The sequence below is a fragment of the Pan troglodytes genome, chromosome 15, assembly GCF_028858775.2.
Source record: "Pan troglodytes isolate AG18354 chromosome 15, NHGRI_mPanTro3-v2.0_pri, whole genome shotgun sequence".
Lineage (NCBI taxonomy): Eukaryota > Metazoa > Chordata > Mammalia > Primates > Hominidae > Pan > Pan troglodytes.
The window spans coordinates 84,974,672-84,991,145 of record NC_072413.2 but is presented as its reverse complement, the minus strand read 5'-3'; the positions used below and the strand labels follow the sequence as shown (position 1 = coordinate 84,991,145).

The 16,474-nt window shown below is 38.0% G+C and overlaps 1 long non-coding RNA gene across 1 annotated transcript in view; it reads left to right on the top strand.

Annotated features, from left to right (window-relative positions):
- Positions 1 to 214: 214 nt before the first annotated feature.
- LOC134808409 (uncharacterized) overlaps positions 215 to 16,474 on the top strand; it is a 48,477-nt gene continuing 32,217 nt past the window's right edge. The window contains exon 1 of the long non-coding RNA XR_010151302.1: positions 215 to 282. This is a non-coding gene — a long non-coding RNA (uncharacterized LOC134808409). The remainder of the gene's footprint in view (positions 283 to 16,474) is intronic.

Here is a 16,474-nt window from a genome sequence, read left to right as displayed (position 1 = left end):
GATATTCTTCCCCTCCCGTCTGGGGGTTTGAAGCTTTGCTTTGCATCTCATCTCAGACACATAATTAGTTGTAGCAGCTATATTATAGTGGTCTCATAGCCTACATCACCCAAATCTTCTTTAAACATCATTTTAGCAAAGTAAACCCAGGAAATTCTGTTCACCTTACTTAAATGCTTGTAACTTTAGTATTTTTACAATTCTTTCAGGCTCAGCACAGATGGGATTTTTCAAATGAAAACCAGATGAAAGTAAACATCAGTCTCACCATCGAAACTAAAGGTAGGAAGACGAAGACCTAGCTCTGTGCTGTAACAAGATCCGCTTTTGCTGTGAAAGTGTGTTTCCAATAATTGCACGGTTACCTTTCATGAGAGACTCAAATCAGCATTTTATTTTTCCTGTTATAATTTGACATGGTAAAAGGAGAAGTGGGCTTTCCAATCTCTAAACTGTGTCAATCTGAGATGAAGGTTTTTAGCATTCTGCCTCTGTGGGGGTATTTGGATTTGTGGTTCATTTTCCAAATCCTGTTTAACATACAATTAAATAATAATATAAATATGTGATATAATCTCCCCTGGCTACAAACTTTCACTGACCCTCGTGATTTCCTCCCCTTGGGGTTTTAAATTTGATTTCTATTGCCCTTCCTTATTAAAACCTATATCCGTGTCCTTTTCCATTGCAATTTGCTAAATAGTCATTTAATTTGTATCCTTTTTAAAATTTATTTTAAATTATTCTGTTTGGAACAAAAAGGAACACTTGATTAGAAAGGAATTATTCTAACTCTGTTGCCAATTTATTTTGGATTTATTTTTATTCTTAAATCATACACCTAGATCATCTCCAAAGTAGCCTCCTAAATTGGTGCATATTAAAATCATTGGAGAAGCTTTAAAAATTTAAAGCCTCATCTCCTGATGATCTGATTTAACTGGTCAGGATCAGGACCTGGGCATTTACAAGTTTTAAAAGACTTCTTTATATATCCTAATATGTAGCCTAGGTTGAGAATCATTCTCCTAGGGTCTAGATCCCTTTCTTGAAGGGGTTTGTTCTTAAGTTTCAAAGTTTTGAGTCCTTTTTAAACCACCTTCAGGAAAGTCAAGGAATTAGTCAAGCCTAGAAAGAATGTGAATTCTATTGCACACACTCAGATTGCAGGAAGAATCCTTAGCAGTAATAATTGATCTTAGCATCATATTCTACTTCTAAGAATGAACATATGAAATGAAGTCATATCTGCACTTAAACTACTTTGAGTCTCTCTGCAGTGCACTTATCTGATCTCTTATCAGCATTTAGTGTAAACATTCTCAAAATCAGAGGCCTGTAGGCCTTCATTCCATTAGCCCCGCATACTATGGTACAGTTAGAGCTGACCTCTGACATGGCAAAGATTTCAAAACAACGATGTGTGATATAACCTCATGAGTACCTGTAGAAAAGACAGTCTCTCTGGGGCATCTATATTTCTTCTCTTTCAGGTGGTCTTCCTTGCCTCTGTAAATGGAGAAAGGAAAGACATAGGTCTGAACCAGCCAGCCAGGTATGATTAAAGTGGATGATGCAGGTTTTATTTTACATCATTTCAGAAAATTTATGAACATGGTTTTCAAACCTAGACATGATGTTATACATACCTGGGTTGTTATGAATGATTATTATTTCATTCAGTGGTCTTTCACTCTCCTAATAGAAAAAAAACGCCATTCATGATAGTCAAGTTTTATCATTAATAGGATGGCTAAATATTTTTATTAAAAATAATTGAAAAAATTCATTTTTAAGTAATATATATACTATAAATGATTAAGAAATCCACTTAGGAAAATCATATGTGGTGCATCTTTAGTATTTTTCAAGATCTCAAGCTACTAAATTGATGGCACTAGATTTATTAATATAATTCATAACTAACATCATAAGTTTTAATTCCAATAAATCATTCTTTCAAATGTGTATCCTTCTTCTTAGCTGATAATTAAAATACCCCCAAAATATACTTGGGGTCACTTGACATCTTTTATTTTATTTATTTTATTTATTTTTTTCTTTTTCAAGATGGAGTCTCACTCTGTCACCCAGGCTGGAGTGCAGTGGTGCGATCTTGGCTCACTGCAAGCTCCGCCTCCCGGGTTCAGACAATTGTCTTGCCTCAGTCTCCTGAGTAGCTGGGATTAGAGGCACCTGCTACCATGCCCAGCTAATTTTTGTATTTTTGGTAGAGACGGGGTTTCACCGTGTTAACCAGGATGGTCTCAATCTCCTGACCTTGTGAACCACCCGCCTCGGCCTCCCAAAGTGCTGGGATTACAGGCGTGAGGCAATGCGCCGGGATGACATCTTTTATTTTTTTAAACAAAGACCTTGAGAAGAGCAAAGAGATGTTTTGCTGTATATACAGATCCAGGTGTAGCAAACTTGAGACTCTAAGTACTTATGTTCCTCTTAATTATTCTGAAATAATGGGGGTAAGAAGTTCAGACAAGTTATAGGGAAACAGTAAATATGATTAAAAGGCAAATTAATAGATAGAAATAGATTGTGAGAATTTAATGTGTTTAATGTACCATGTCTAACGGACTGACTATAGAGGAGATTTGAAACCAGTGGAGAAATATGTAAATAACCTAGAGGAGAAAATCTCACCTTACCTTGAATGGATTCATGACGGAGACTGATAGTAAAAGTGATTATAGGGCCAGGTGCGATGGCTCACACCTGTAATCTCAGCACTTTGAGATGACAAAGTAGGGGATGGATCATTTGAGGTCAGTGGTTCAAGACCAGCCTGGCCAACATGGTTAGACCCCCTCTCTACTAAAAATACAAAAATTATCCAGGCAATAATGGCTTGCCCCTGTAATCCCAGATACTCAAAAGGCTGGGGCAGGAGAATCACAAGAGTCTGGGGGGCGGAGGTTGCAGTGGGCTGAGATCATGCTACCGAACTCTGGGCGACAGAGTGAGACCCTGTCTCAAAAATAAAAAAGTAATAATAGGATCATATTTAGAAATATAAGCCATGTCAAGAAAAATCTCTGAAAGAGAATTTAAAAACATAAATAAAATAAGATATTTGGAAAAGTTACCGTTATGGTATCCTTTTAGATTTCAGAAAGAAAAATTTATAAAAGATGTGTTTTTAGCAAGAAGAAATGTCAAGGGAAACATGTAAGATTTAAAGTCACAGATCCTTGTTTGAATTCTTGATCTGTCATTTAGAGTACAACACAAGGCATATTACCAGCACATTTATAAAACCATATTTATAATTTATTTTTTCATGGATGTCATGGAAACAATAAAATGTTATTACGTTATGTAAAGTGCTTTGCAAATTATAGAGGTGCTTTCAAAAATAAGTCAAGATGTACACCTCAAAGTGAGATTCTGGCTTTCCACAAGAGTTCCAAGTTGGTTAGTATTTAATATCCACAGTCCATTTGGAGAAATACTGGTCTAAAACGGTGGGAATTGAACAATGGAAGAAGTCCTTAATTTTGGAAACAGTCAACTTTAATTTAGATTGATAATGCTTGAGCAAAATTGCAAAAGTCTCTGAGTCTTCTTTCTCCTCATCTATAAATCTAAGAGTGGGAACCATTTTAGAGACCTTCTGAGATTTCATGACGTAAGTGTTATAATCAGTTGTGAGGGATATTTCAAATTAATAGTTACTGGTATGAGTTAACTTTTGTTAATGATTCATATTTTGTTAAGTGTTTGTTTAGATTATTTCTATAATATCATTCTCATTCTCCTGCCATCTGATATGCTTCCTTGAAAGGAACAGAGGTGAGAATTACCTATACCCTACAGTTTATGTGGACAGATAGGTCCTATAGAATGTGAGTAGTAGTCTGTGTTAAGAACCATCTATTACAAGTGTATGCAAAAAAAAGAGAAAAGCTGAGAACTTTTGGAGCGAACTATGTTTGAATCTTCCTTAAGCTCTGAAACAAACAAACAATCAAAAAACAGTGAGTAGAAGCAGAGCTTACAAAGCGACGGAGGGAAATCAAAGATCCTGAATTAACTATTTTCTGCTTGGATATCACTTAATCTTTTTTCTGTCTTTGATTATTCCTTTCAATATGAGACTAATGCATAATTTGTAAATAATGACCAGAGCTTTCTTCTTCACAATGAGAGCTACTTAGCCATGCAAACAGAGTGACATAAAGGAGAGGAACAATTAAGCTCATACATCCACTAGATAGCCAAACACCTAGGAAGGACTGTGAAATCATAGGGGCAGCCAGGTGTGTAGGCACACTCACAAATAGGTGCTGGGTGCTGGCAACCACCTGAGAGCACTTAGTAAGACTGAGATAAGAAAATAGGAAAATTATGAAGGATGCTCTGAAGAATCCTGGGTAAAGAGATCTTGACTCTATACCAGAGAGGAACATAGATTAGGTGGATGGACTATGGCTCGTTTAAGAAACCACCACCAGATCATGATACCTAGTCATTAAGGGTGACAAGTTGAATTGAACTTGCTCCTGCTTGGATCCAATGCCTATCTCCTTCCTAACTCAGCCCCATTTCTCATTTGTAATCCTGCTCTTTGTTCCATCAACTGTCTGGTCCTCAGCCAAGGAATCTGGACATGGATTTTGGCTTGGGTACAATTTGCTGATCTTGTTTTCCACCTTAGTCTGGGCATCTCTCACCCAAGCCTGCTAGCCTGCATTTAGACTAGAGCTTACCAGTTACTCAAAAGATGGGACTTCTGACAATCACATTTTTAAAACACCACATTGAGGTATAATACTTTCTACTGTATTTGTTTGTTTGAGATGGAGTCTTACTCTGTCACCAGGTTGCAGTGCAGTGGCACGATCTCGGCTCACTGCAACCTCCACTTCCCAAGTTCAAGTGATTCTACTACCTCAGCCTCCTGAGTAGCTGGGATTACAGGTGTGTGCCACCATGCCCAGCTAATTTTTGTACTTTTAGTAGAGACGGGGTTTCACCATGTTGGCCAGGATGGTCTCGATCTCTTGACCTCATGATATGCCCATCTTGGCCTCCCAAAGTGCTGGGATTACAGGCGTGAGCCACCGCGCCTGACCAATACTTTATACTACAAAGTTTATCTGTTTAAAGTACAGCATTCACTGATTGTCAGTATATTTACAGAATTGTACAACCATCATAATAATCTCATTTCAGAACATTTTCATCATTCTCAAAAGCAGTGTTGTACCCATTAGCAATAATTTCCCATACCACCATCTCCCAGCCTTAGGCAGCCGCTAATGTATTTTGTCTCTATAGATTTGCTTATGATTTTTGATAAATGATTTAACCAGTCACAGAAAAGATTCCATTTTTTAATCCTCAAATTGCTCACCACATGATCTCTAACTTCTCAGTATGAAGTTGTATTATGGTTTGGAATATTAGCTATTAGAAATTTATTTTCTTATGTGTGTAATTTTCAAAGTTCAATGAGGGATTCTCAAATTGTTCAGATAGGTTTTGCTATTTTTGCTGAATTTTCTTCTGTCTTTTAGCAGTGAGAGAATGGGCATAGCAGTAAAATTAAGAACACATGAAATATCAATAAGTTGACTTCTTTCCCACCACTGAATTTGTGTTTAGTTCTATGCGTCGCTGAGACATTCAGGGCATGAAGTGCCAGCTCTGGTCCTTGATTGCCCAGACTTGTTTCTTGAATTCCATAGCTGGTCACCTACTAGTCACCTATAAAACACTTATTCCCAGTTATATACACTTACAGCCCTTGCCAGGTTATAATTATACCATGTATTTTTGCTTACTAATGTGAGGAGTAGAGAGGATATACAACTAAATAACTTTATGAGAGTTTAAACGAGCACAAACACAGTAATTTTGGGGAGAGATTACTTTGATAGAAAGAATTTTTACACAGTAAACTAATATTGGTATTGATAAAAAATTAGAATCATTAATTTTTATTTTATAAAATTTTATTGTATTTTTTATTTATTTTTGAGACGTTGTCTCGCTCTGTTGCCCAGGCTGGAGTGCAGTGGTGGGATCTCGGCTCACTGCAACCTCCGCCTTCCAGGTTCAAGTGATTTTTCTGCCTCAGCCTCCCGAGTAGCTGGGACTACAGGTGCATGCCACCACGCCAGGCTAATTTTTTTTTTTTTGGTATTTTTAGTAGAGACGAGTTTTCACCATATTAGCCAGGATGGTCTCCATCTCCTGACCTCATGATCCACCTGCCTTGGCCTCCAATTTTTATTTAATAATAATACATTTTGTGTGTGCCTATTTTAACCATTTAGGGGGTATTTGATTAAAGGCATCAGAAACAGATGGAAGAAAATAAAAAAATAGAAACTGATTTATTGAAAAGATAAAGGTTGGCTCATAGAATTAATGGAGAGGGTGAAAATATGTGTCCCAGAGTGGGCAGACATGAAGGCAGCCTTGGAAATTTTGGAGTGAGGAATTTACAGAGGGTACTTTAGGACACAGTAGTCAGAATGAATAAATTTCCATAAGGTCTGTGTATCTCCTTATGAGTCAAATTCCAGGGAGAGATTGTCTAATTAGCCCAGCTGTGATCACATCCTCATCCCCTCAGCCAGGATTTGTTGAAACACCTGGATTAAGCACATCACTAAGATTGTATTCAAATGGAGAAGGTGACATTTCCCAAAGCAGACATGGGATGATGATTCTAGAATTAGAGGGAATGAATGCTAGACTGTTAATAGCCAGCATAGTATTTATTTTTCAAAAACTTACATAGTACTTACTCTCATCTGGGTAGTGTTTCAAGCATTTTATAATGAATTCCTCATTAAATCCTCATAATAATGCCCTGTGGTAGGCACTATTATTTTCAACTCCATTTTATAGGCCCAGAGTGGTAAAGTAACCTTCCTGAACTCACACAGCTAATAAGAGAGAGAGAGAGAGAGAGAGTGGAGAGATTTGAACACAGTCTGGCTTCTGAGTCCCTGCTCTCAACTGACACTATGCTGACCCTCTCTAAGCACAATTAGGGAATATCATTTCATTGCTTTTAATAAGAATCCTGTGAAATAAATTACCATTTCAGAAATAAGAAAATCTAGATTCAGGAAGCTTAGAACTTGACTAAGGCTGCAAGACTTCAGCACTCATACACTTCCAATCACATTATACTGTCTTTTGAACTTTTCATATAGAGGTGGGCGTTAACATTCTATTAATGGCTTAAAATGCCACCTAGATGCTTAAAAGCTGCCTTCAGATCTCTATGCTGTGTTTTTCCCTATGTAACATTTGAAAGCAGTCTTTTCCTTTTACAATTCTGTGTGCATTTCTTTCAATAAGAAGGCAAATATCAAATCTCTGAGGAATGCCATGTGAATAAGACAGTCTCTGAAAAAGCTGAATCAAGATGCAGTTTGTGTCTTGCCTTTCGTTTTCCCTTCTTCTGAACCACCTACAGTTCTTCAAAAGAAGCATTTTCCTTATTCTGAGTATGCCATGGATTCAGTTCCCCAGCAGATCAGCCCAGTCACTCATGGAGCTGAAACCTTTTTAGTGCCCAATCTGTCCAAGATCTTAAAAAAAAGAGAATTTCTAATTTTCCTATATGAATCCAAAAAATAATAAGCTAATTCTGAATTTTGCTTATATCATGTAAGTTTAAAAGTCCAAATGCAGACGTTAAGCCCTTCTCGGAATATTTTTACCTTGGAGGCATCTGACAGGACTTTTTTTCTGAAAGATATGTACTTAAAATAATACAAAAGTACAGGATTTGGGGAGAGGATTTTTTAATCTTTTCCTTCTGGTCAGATTTAATCCATTGAGCAGAAATGTGACTGATGGTGACCACACACTCAGTATCCTTACTAGCAAATGCAATGTGTTTTACCAGCAAGAATATAAAATGGCTGTATTGACCCTTCATTCTTCTGGGGCTGACATGACATGTGACAGGTGACATGGCATCCCAGGGAGATGAAGCCTAGGTTGTGGACACCCCAGGGACACTGATTACATGAGCCCGCCATTCGCTTTGACTCAGGAGGATATTGCACACTGGTTAAGAGTGGCCTCTTAAGATTGACTGCTAGGATCCAAACTGGGCTCCACCACCTTCTAGCTAGGTTACATTGGGCAGCTCACCTGTAGCACTCTGTTTCAGTGTCCACAGAGGGTGACTGTGAATATTACATTAGACCATGCATGCCTTAGAAACCAAAAAGTAACTGCTATATTAGGCATCACAAGAGTCATTAGTAAAGGTGAAAGAATCAACAGTGTACAGTGTACAGCAATTTTTGGAAATATAATTTTGTTTATATGTAGAATGGGGTTTCTTTGCAAAGCATCATTTTTTAAACTGCTTGAAAGTATCTTCAGAACAATTAATAGATACCATTTGTTTTCATTGCAGTAGAGAACCACTGATCTAGAGGTCTGGTGAAAGCAGCAAGTAATAGGATGAAAATAAAAAGCAAGAGGACCAGATAAGCAGTCAGAATTACAGTGTATGAAATATTTTCTCCATATTTATTTTATTAAAATATCAGTTATGTCTTCCATAATCTGACTCCAGCACTTTTTAAAGTGTCCATTAGACAGGAAGGGGTTGTAGAAATTTTCCATGGGTGACATCAGGGACGTCAGGACTTCATCTGTATATCGATGCCTGTATATATATTTTTTATTTTTTAAACTTTTTATTATGGTAATTCAGAAACACACAAAAGCAAGGAGAACAGGATAATGAACCCTCATAGACCCATCTCCCACCACCAACAGGTTTGAACTCTTGGCCAATCTTGCTTCACCTTTGTTCCCACCCACTCCTCAGACCTTAAATTAATTTGAAGCAAATCCTAGATATTCTGACATTCCATCTAAATAATATTTCAGTATCTATTACTAAAAGACAAGAACTCTTCACTTAATTAGTTTTTACTCCCAACTTTTGTTAGATTCAGGGGGTAGGTGTGCAGGTTTGTTACATGGGTAAATTGCATGTCATGGGGGTTTGGTATACAAATTTTGTTACCCAACAAAATAATCTACCCAACAGGTAGATTTTCCAGATTTCCATTCTCACCCCACTCCTACTCTTCACCCTCAAGTAGCCCCTGGTGTCTATTTTTCTCGTCTTTATGTCTATGTATACTCTTGTAAAATATAACCAAAATACCATTATTATACTTCCATAAAAATTAATTTATTTATATTATCAAATGTCCAATGTGTGTCTGTAAATTATATATATATATATATAATTTTTACAGCTTATATTTTGAATCAGGATCCAAACGAAGTCTACACATTGGTTAATATATATGTAATATATATGTCTCTTATAGCTCTTTTATTTTATTCTGATTTCCAACTTTTAAGTTCAGGTACATGTTCAGGATGGGCAGGTTTGTTACATAGGTAAATGTGTGCCGTGGTGGTTTGCTGCACAGGTCATCCCAGTATCCATTAGCTATTTTTCTTGATGCTCTCCCTCCTCTTTCCTACACCCACACACTCCGATAGGCCCCACTGTGTGTTGTTCCCCACTACGTGTCCATATGTTCTCATGATTTGGCTCCTGCTTCTAAGTGAGAACATGTGGTATTTGGCTTTCTGGTCCTGCTTTAGTTTGCTGAGAATAATGCCCTCCAGCTCCATCCATGTCCCTGCAAAGGACATTAATCTCATTCCTTTTATGGCTGTATAATATTCCATGGTGCATATGTACCATATTTTCTTTATCCAATCTATCATTGATGGACATTTAGGTTGATTCCATGTCTCTGCTATTGTGAATAGTGATGCAATGAATATACGCATGCATGTATCTTTATAATAGAATGATTTATATTCCTTTGGGTATATACACAGTAGTGGGATTGTTGGGTTGAATGGTATTTCTGTCTCTAAGACATTGAGGAATCACCACCCTAACTTCCACAATGGTCGAACTAATTTACACTCCCATTAACAGTGTAAAAGCATTCCTTTTTTATCTACAACCTTGCAGGAATTTGTTATTTGACTTCTTAATGATAACCATTCAGACTGGTGTGACTTGGTATCTCATTGTGGTTTTGATTTGCATTTCTCTAATAACCAGTGACACTGAGCTTTTTTTCACGTTTGTTAGCCACATGTATGTCTTCTTTTGAGAAGTGTCTGTTCCTCCCCTTTGCCCACTTTTTAATGGGGTTGTTTGTTTTCTCTTGTAAATTTATTTAAGTTCCTTATAGGTGCTTGGATGTTACAGCTTCATCAGATGGATAGATTGCAAACATTTTATACCATTCTGTAGGTTGTCTGTTCACTCTGATGATAGTTTCTTTTCTGTACTGAAGCTCTTTAGTTTAATTAGAACTCATTTGTCAATTTTTGCTTTTGGTGCAATTGCTTTTGGCATCTTCATCACGAAATATTTGCCCATGCCTGTGTCCTGAATGGTATTGCCTAGGATTTTTCTAGGGTTTTTATAGTTTTGGGTTTTACATTTTAGTCTTTATCCATCTTGAGTTAATTTTTGTATAAGGTGTAAGGAAGGGGTCAGCTTCAGTTATCTGCATATGACTAACCAGTTCTCCCAGCACCACTTATTAAATAGGAAATCCTTTCCCCATTGCCTGTTTCTGTCAGGTTTTGTAGAAGATCAGATGGTTGTAGGTGTGCAGTCTTATTTCTGGGTACTCTATTCAGCTCCATCTGTGTCTGTGTGTCTTTTCTTGTGTCAGTGCCATGCTATTTTGCTTACTGTAGCCTTGTAGTATATAGTTTGAAATCTGGTATTATGAAGCTTCTGGCTTTTTTTTTTTTTAACTTAGGATTCTCTTGGCTATTAAGGCTCTGTATTGGTTCCACATGAATTTTAAAATAGTTTTTTCTAATTCTCTGAAGAATGTCAATGGTCGTTTAATGGGAATTGCATTAAATATATAAATTGCTTTGGGCAGTACAGCCATTTTCATGATATTGATTCTTCCAATCCATGAGCGTGGAATGTTTTCTATTCATTTGTGTCCTCTCTGATTTCTTGGAGCAGTGGTTTGTAGTTCTCCTTGAAGAGGTCCTTCTCTTCCCTTGTTAGCTGTATTCCTAGGTATTTTATCCTCTTTGTGGAAGTTGTGAATGAGAGTTCATTCATGATTTGGCTCTTGGCTTGCCTGTCAATGGTGTATAGGAATGCTAGCAATTTTTGCACATTGATTTTGTATCCTGAGACTTTGCTGAAGTCGCTTCTCAGCTTAAGAAGCTTTTGGGCTGAGACAATGGGGTTTTCTAGATATGGAAACATGTCATCTGCAGACAAAGATAGTTTGACTTCTTCTCTTCCTATTTGAATACTCTTTATTTCTTTTTCTTGTCTGATTGCCCTGGCCAGAACTTCCAATACTGTGTTGAATAAGAGTGGTGAGAGAGAGCATCCTTGTCATGTGCTGGTTTTCAAGGGGAATGCTTCCAGTGTCTGCCCATTCAGTATGATATTGGCTGTGGGTTTCTCATATATGGCTCTTATTAGTTTGAGGTATTTGCCTTCAATACCTAGTTTATTGAGAGTTTTTAACATAAAGGGATGGTGAATTTTAACAAAGGCCTTTTCTGCATCTATTGAGGTAATCATGTGATCTTTGCCTTTAGATCTTTTTATGTGATTAATCAAATTTATTGATTCATGTATTTTGAATCAACCATGCATCTTGAGGACAATGCATACTTGATCGTGGTGGATAAGCTTTTTGATGTGTTGCTGGATTCAGTTTGCCAGTATTTTGTTGATTTTTGCACCAGTGTTCATCAAGGATATTGGCCTGAAGTTTTCCATTTGATTGTGTCTCTGCCAGGTTTTGATATCAGGATGATGCTGGCCTCATAGAATGGCTTATGGAGGAGTCCTTCCTTTTTAATTTTTTGGAAGGGTTTCAGTAGAAATGGTACCAGCTCTTCTTTGTACCTTAGGTGAAGTTCAGCTTTAATCCATCTGGTCCTGGGCTTTTTTTATGGTTGGTAGGATACTTACTACTGCATCAATTTTAGAACTTGTTATTGCTCTATTCAGGGATTCAATTTATTACAGGTTCAGTCTTGGGAGGTATGTGTCCAGGAATGTATCAGTTTCTCCTAGATTTTCTAGTTTATGTGCATAGAGGTATTTATGGTATCCTCTGATGGTTGTTTGTATTTCTGTAGGGTCAGCAGTGATATTCCTCTTATCATTTCTGATTTTTATTTGAATCTTCTCTCTTTTCTTTCTTGTTAGTCTAGCTAAGACCCTATTTTGTTAATTTTTTCTAAAAAGATATGCTTATTTATATGCTCCTGGATTTTTTATTTTTTGTAGCTTTTTTCGTGTCTCTATCTCCTTCAGTTCACCACTGATCTTTGTTATTTCTTGTCTTCTGCTAGCTTTGGGGTTTGTTTGCTCTTGGTTCTCTAGTTATTTTAGTCGTGCTCTTATGTTGTTAACTTGAGACCTTTCCACCTTTTTGATGTGGGCATTTAGTGCTATAAATTTCCCTCTTTACACGGCTTTAGCTGTGTCCCAGAGATTCTGGCAGGTTGTATCTTTGTTCTCACTAGTTTCAAATAATTTCTTGATTTCTGCCTTAATTTTGTTATTTACCCAAGAGTCATTTAGGAATACGTTATTCAGTTTCCACGTAGTTGTGTGGTTTTGAGCGAATTTCTTAATCTTTACTTCTAATTTGATTATGCTGTGGTCTGAGAGACTGTTATGATTTCAGTTCTTTTGCATTTGCTGAGGAGTGTTTTACTTCCAATTATGTGATTAATTTTACAGTAAATGCCATGTGGCCATGAGAAGAATGTATATTCTGTTGTTTTCGGGTGCAGAGTTGTGTATATATCTATCAGTTCTATATGTATATATGTGTGTGTATTTGTGTATATATATATATGTATATAATGCATATGTATGTATCTATCGGTTCTGTATCTATCTATCTATAAATATTTATGTATCTATCCACTTGATCCAGAGCTGAGTTCAAGTCCTGAATGTTGTTGTTAATTTTCTGTCTTGATGATCTAATATTGTCAGTGGGGTGTTAAAGTCTCCCACTATTGTTGTGTGGGAGTCTAAGTCTCATAGTAGGTCTCTAGGAACTTGCTTTATGAACCTGGGTGCTCCTGTATTGGGTGCGTATGTATTTAGGATAGTTAGCTCTTCTTGTTGAATTGAACCCTTTATTATTATGTAATGCCCTTCTTTTTGTTTTTTGTTCTTTGTTGGTATAAAGTCTGTTTTGTCAGAAACTAGGATTGCAACTGATGCTTTTTTTCTGTTTTCCATTTGCTTGGTAAACTTTCCTCCATCCTTTTATTTTGAGCCTATAGGTATCTTTTTTTGCATGTGAGACTGGTCTCTTGAAGACAGCATACCAATGAGTCTCCATTCTTTATCCGGCTTGCCATTCTGTATCTTTTAATTGGGGTATTTAGCCCATTTATAATTAAGGTTAGTATTGTTATGTGTGCAGTTGATCCTGTTATCACGATGCTAGCTGGTTATTTTGCAGACTTGTTTATGTGGTTGCTTCATAGTGTCACTGGTCTGTGTACTTCAGTGTGTTTTTATAGTGGCTAGTAATGGTTTTTCCTTCCCATATTTACTGTTTCTTCAGGAGCTCTTGCAAAGCAGGTCTGCTGGTGATGAATTCCCTCAGCATTTGCTTGTTTGAAAAGGATCTTATTTCTCCTTCACTGATGAAGCTTAGTTTGGCCGGATATGAACTTCTGAGTTTGAATTCTTTTGTTTAAGAATGTTGAATATTGGATCCCAGTTTCTTCTGGCTTGTAGAATTTCCACTGAGAGGTCCACTGTTGGATTGATGGGCTTCTTTTTGTAGATGATCTGACCTTTCTCTCTGGCTGCTCTTAACATTTTTTTCTTTCATTTTGACCTTGGAGAATCTGATGATTTTGTGTCTTGGGGATGATCTTCTCATGGAGTTTCTTACTGGGGTTCTCTGCATTTCCTGAATTTGAATGTTGGCCTGTCTTGCTTGGTTGGGGGAAGTTTTCCTGGATGATATCCTGAAGTATGTTTTCTAACCTGGTTTCATTCTCCTTGTCTCTTTCAGGTGCCCCAATTCATCATAGATTTAATCTCTTTACATAATCCCATATTTCTCAGTTTTTTTCATTCCTTTTCATTCTTTTTTCTCTATTCTTATTCACCTGCCGTTTTTCAGAAGGATAGTCTTCAAGTTCTTAGATTCCTTCCTCTCCTTGGTCTATTCTGTTATTAATACTAGTGATTGCATCATGAAGTTCTTGTAGTGTGTTTTTCAGCTCTAACAGGTCAGTTTTGTTCCTCTCTAAACTGGCTATTTTGGCTGTCAACTACCATGTTGTTTTATCATGATTCTTAGATTCTTTTTATTGGGTTACAATGTGCTCCTTTAGCTCGGTGAAGTTTGTTATTACCCACCTTCTGAATCCTATTCCTGTCATTTCAGCCTTCTCAGCCTCAGCTGAGTTCTGAGCCCTTGCTGGAGAGGTGGCGTGGTCATTTGGAGAAAAAGCGGCAATCTGGCTTTTTGAGTTTTCAGTGTTTTCACATTTTTTCTCATCTTCTTGGGCGTATCTATCTTTGATCTCCAAGGTTGCCGACCTTTGGATAGGTCTTTTGTGTTTTGTTGTTGTTTGTTTGTTTTTCTTTTAACAGTCTGACCACTCTTCTTTAAGGCTGCTGCAGTTTTCTGGGGATCTGCTCCAGACCCTAGTTGACTCAGTTTTTTCTGTACCTGGAGGTATCACCAGTGAAGGCTGTAAAACAGCAAAGATAGCAGTCTGTCCCTTCCTCTGAGGGCTCCATCCCAGAGGGATACTGACCTACTGCCAGCCCAAACACACCCCTAGGAGGTGGCTGGAGACCCTGGTTGGGAGGTCTCACCCAGTCAGGAGGAAAGGGTTCAGGGAATCACTTAAAGAAGCAGTCTGGATGCTTTTTGATAGAGAAGTTGTGCTGTGTTGGAGATTCCTCCAGCCCCTGATCAGTTTGGGCTCTCCAAGATCCATAGACTGAACTGGCTGAGAATCTTGAATGGCCAAGGTAGCAGACTTCCTGCCCCTCAGGCACTCTCTGTCTGAAAAAGTAATTAGAGATCTATTGGCCCTGTAGAACACAGGTGGGGTGGGATGGATGCCCCAGCTGAGAGGACCTGGCTGGGAGGACCTGCCCTATGAGGAGGAGTGAATCAGGTTCCACCAAAAGCAGCAGTCTGACCATGCTTTGACCAAACAGCTGTGTCATGGTGGGGAGCCACATCTGCTCCTATTGACATGGACTCTCCAAAGCCCACAGGCTGGAATGGCTGAGTTATCCAACCAACCCAGGTGGCGGCTCTCCCCTCCCCTGGGCACTGTGTCCCAGGGAAAGATCAGAAGTCTATTCATAATAAGTGCAGGCAGGTGTAGTGGGAAGTCCTGGCTGGGAGGTGCCTCCCAGTGATGAGAAATGGGTCAGGGCCCTGCTTAAAGAAGAACTGGCCCCTTCTTTGTTTTATATTTATCTAATTTATCTATATCTATATTTTGTACATAATACTGGGATCTTTGAGGGAATAACTGAAAACCAATAGACCGGTAAAGAATTTCAGGTCCTTAGCTTGTGCTGAGGACTTGGGTAGGCATTCAGAGGTCTGAACCTGGCAGTTATGGGTCCAGAGATGCTGGCCAAAGTTGCAAACTCAGTAGGATGGTGTAAGCAGGGTTGGGGGCAAAGTACAGGTCCAAGAATAGCATGAACATCTAAGCAGATGGTTTGATGTAGGAAAACACTTGGATATTTTGTGCAGATACTGTATTTTTAAAATGCACTATCTCATATGTTCTGGAAAACAATCATTTGAAGAAGACAGCATTTTCTTGATGTTCAACATGAGGACACTGAGGCTTAGATGTTAACTAGTTTCCTGTGTGCTATTTTTTGGACTGAATTTGTTCGCCCAAAATTCATTTGTTGAAGCCCTAACCCACAATGTAACTGTGTTTGGAGACAGGGCTTTTATGTGGCAAAGTTAAATAATGTCTTAAGTGTGGCACCTGAATCCAGTAGGTTTGGTGTCTTTCTGAGAAGACGAAGAGAAACCAGAGCTTCCTCCACAATATGAAGAAACAGAAAAGGCAGCTGGCTTTGAGTCTAGGATGTAGCTAAGACTTCAAAGGAAGTTCCTCTTCCTTTGAAGAGGAACTTCACCAGGAACCAAACCAGCTGGCAACTTGATCTTGAATTTTCCAGACTCCAGAACTGTGAGACAATAAATATCTGTTGTGTAATTCATGAAGCTTGTGGCATTTTGTTATGGCACCCTGAGCTGACTAATGTAATGTAATTATGAACTACTGATTGGCCAGGATTTGTGGTTCAAACCTGATAGGATGTGCTATGGTTTCCAAAAGAGCATCTGTTGGAAACTTGGCCCCCAAAGTAACACTGTTGTGAGGTGGGGACCTTGGA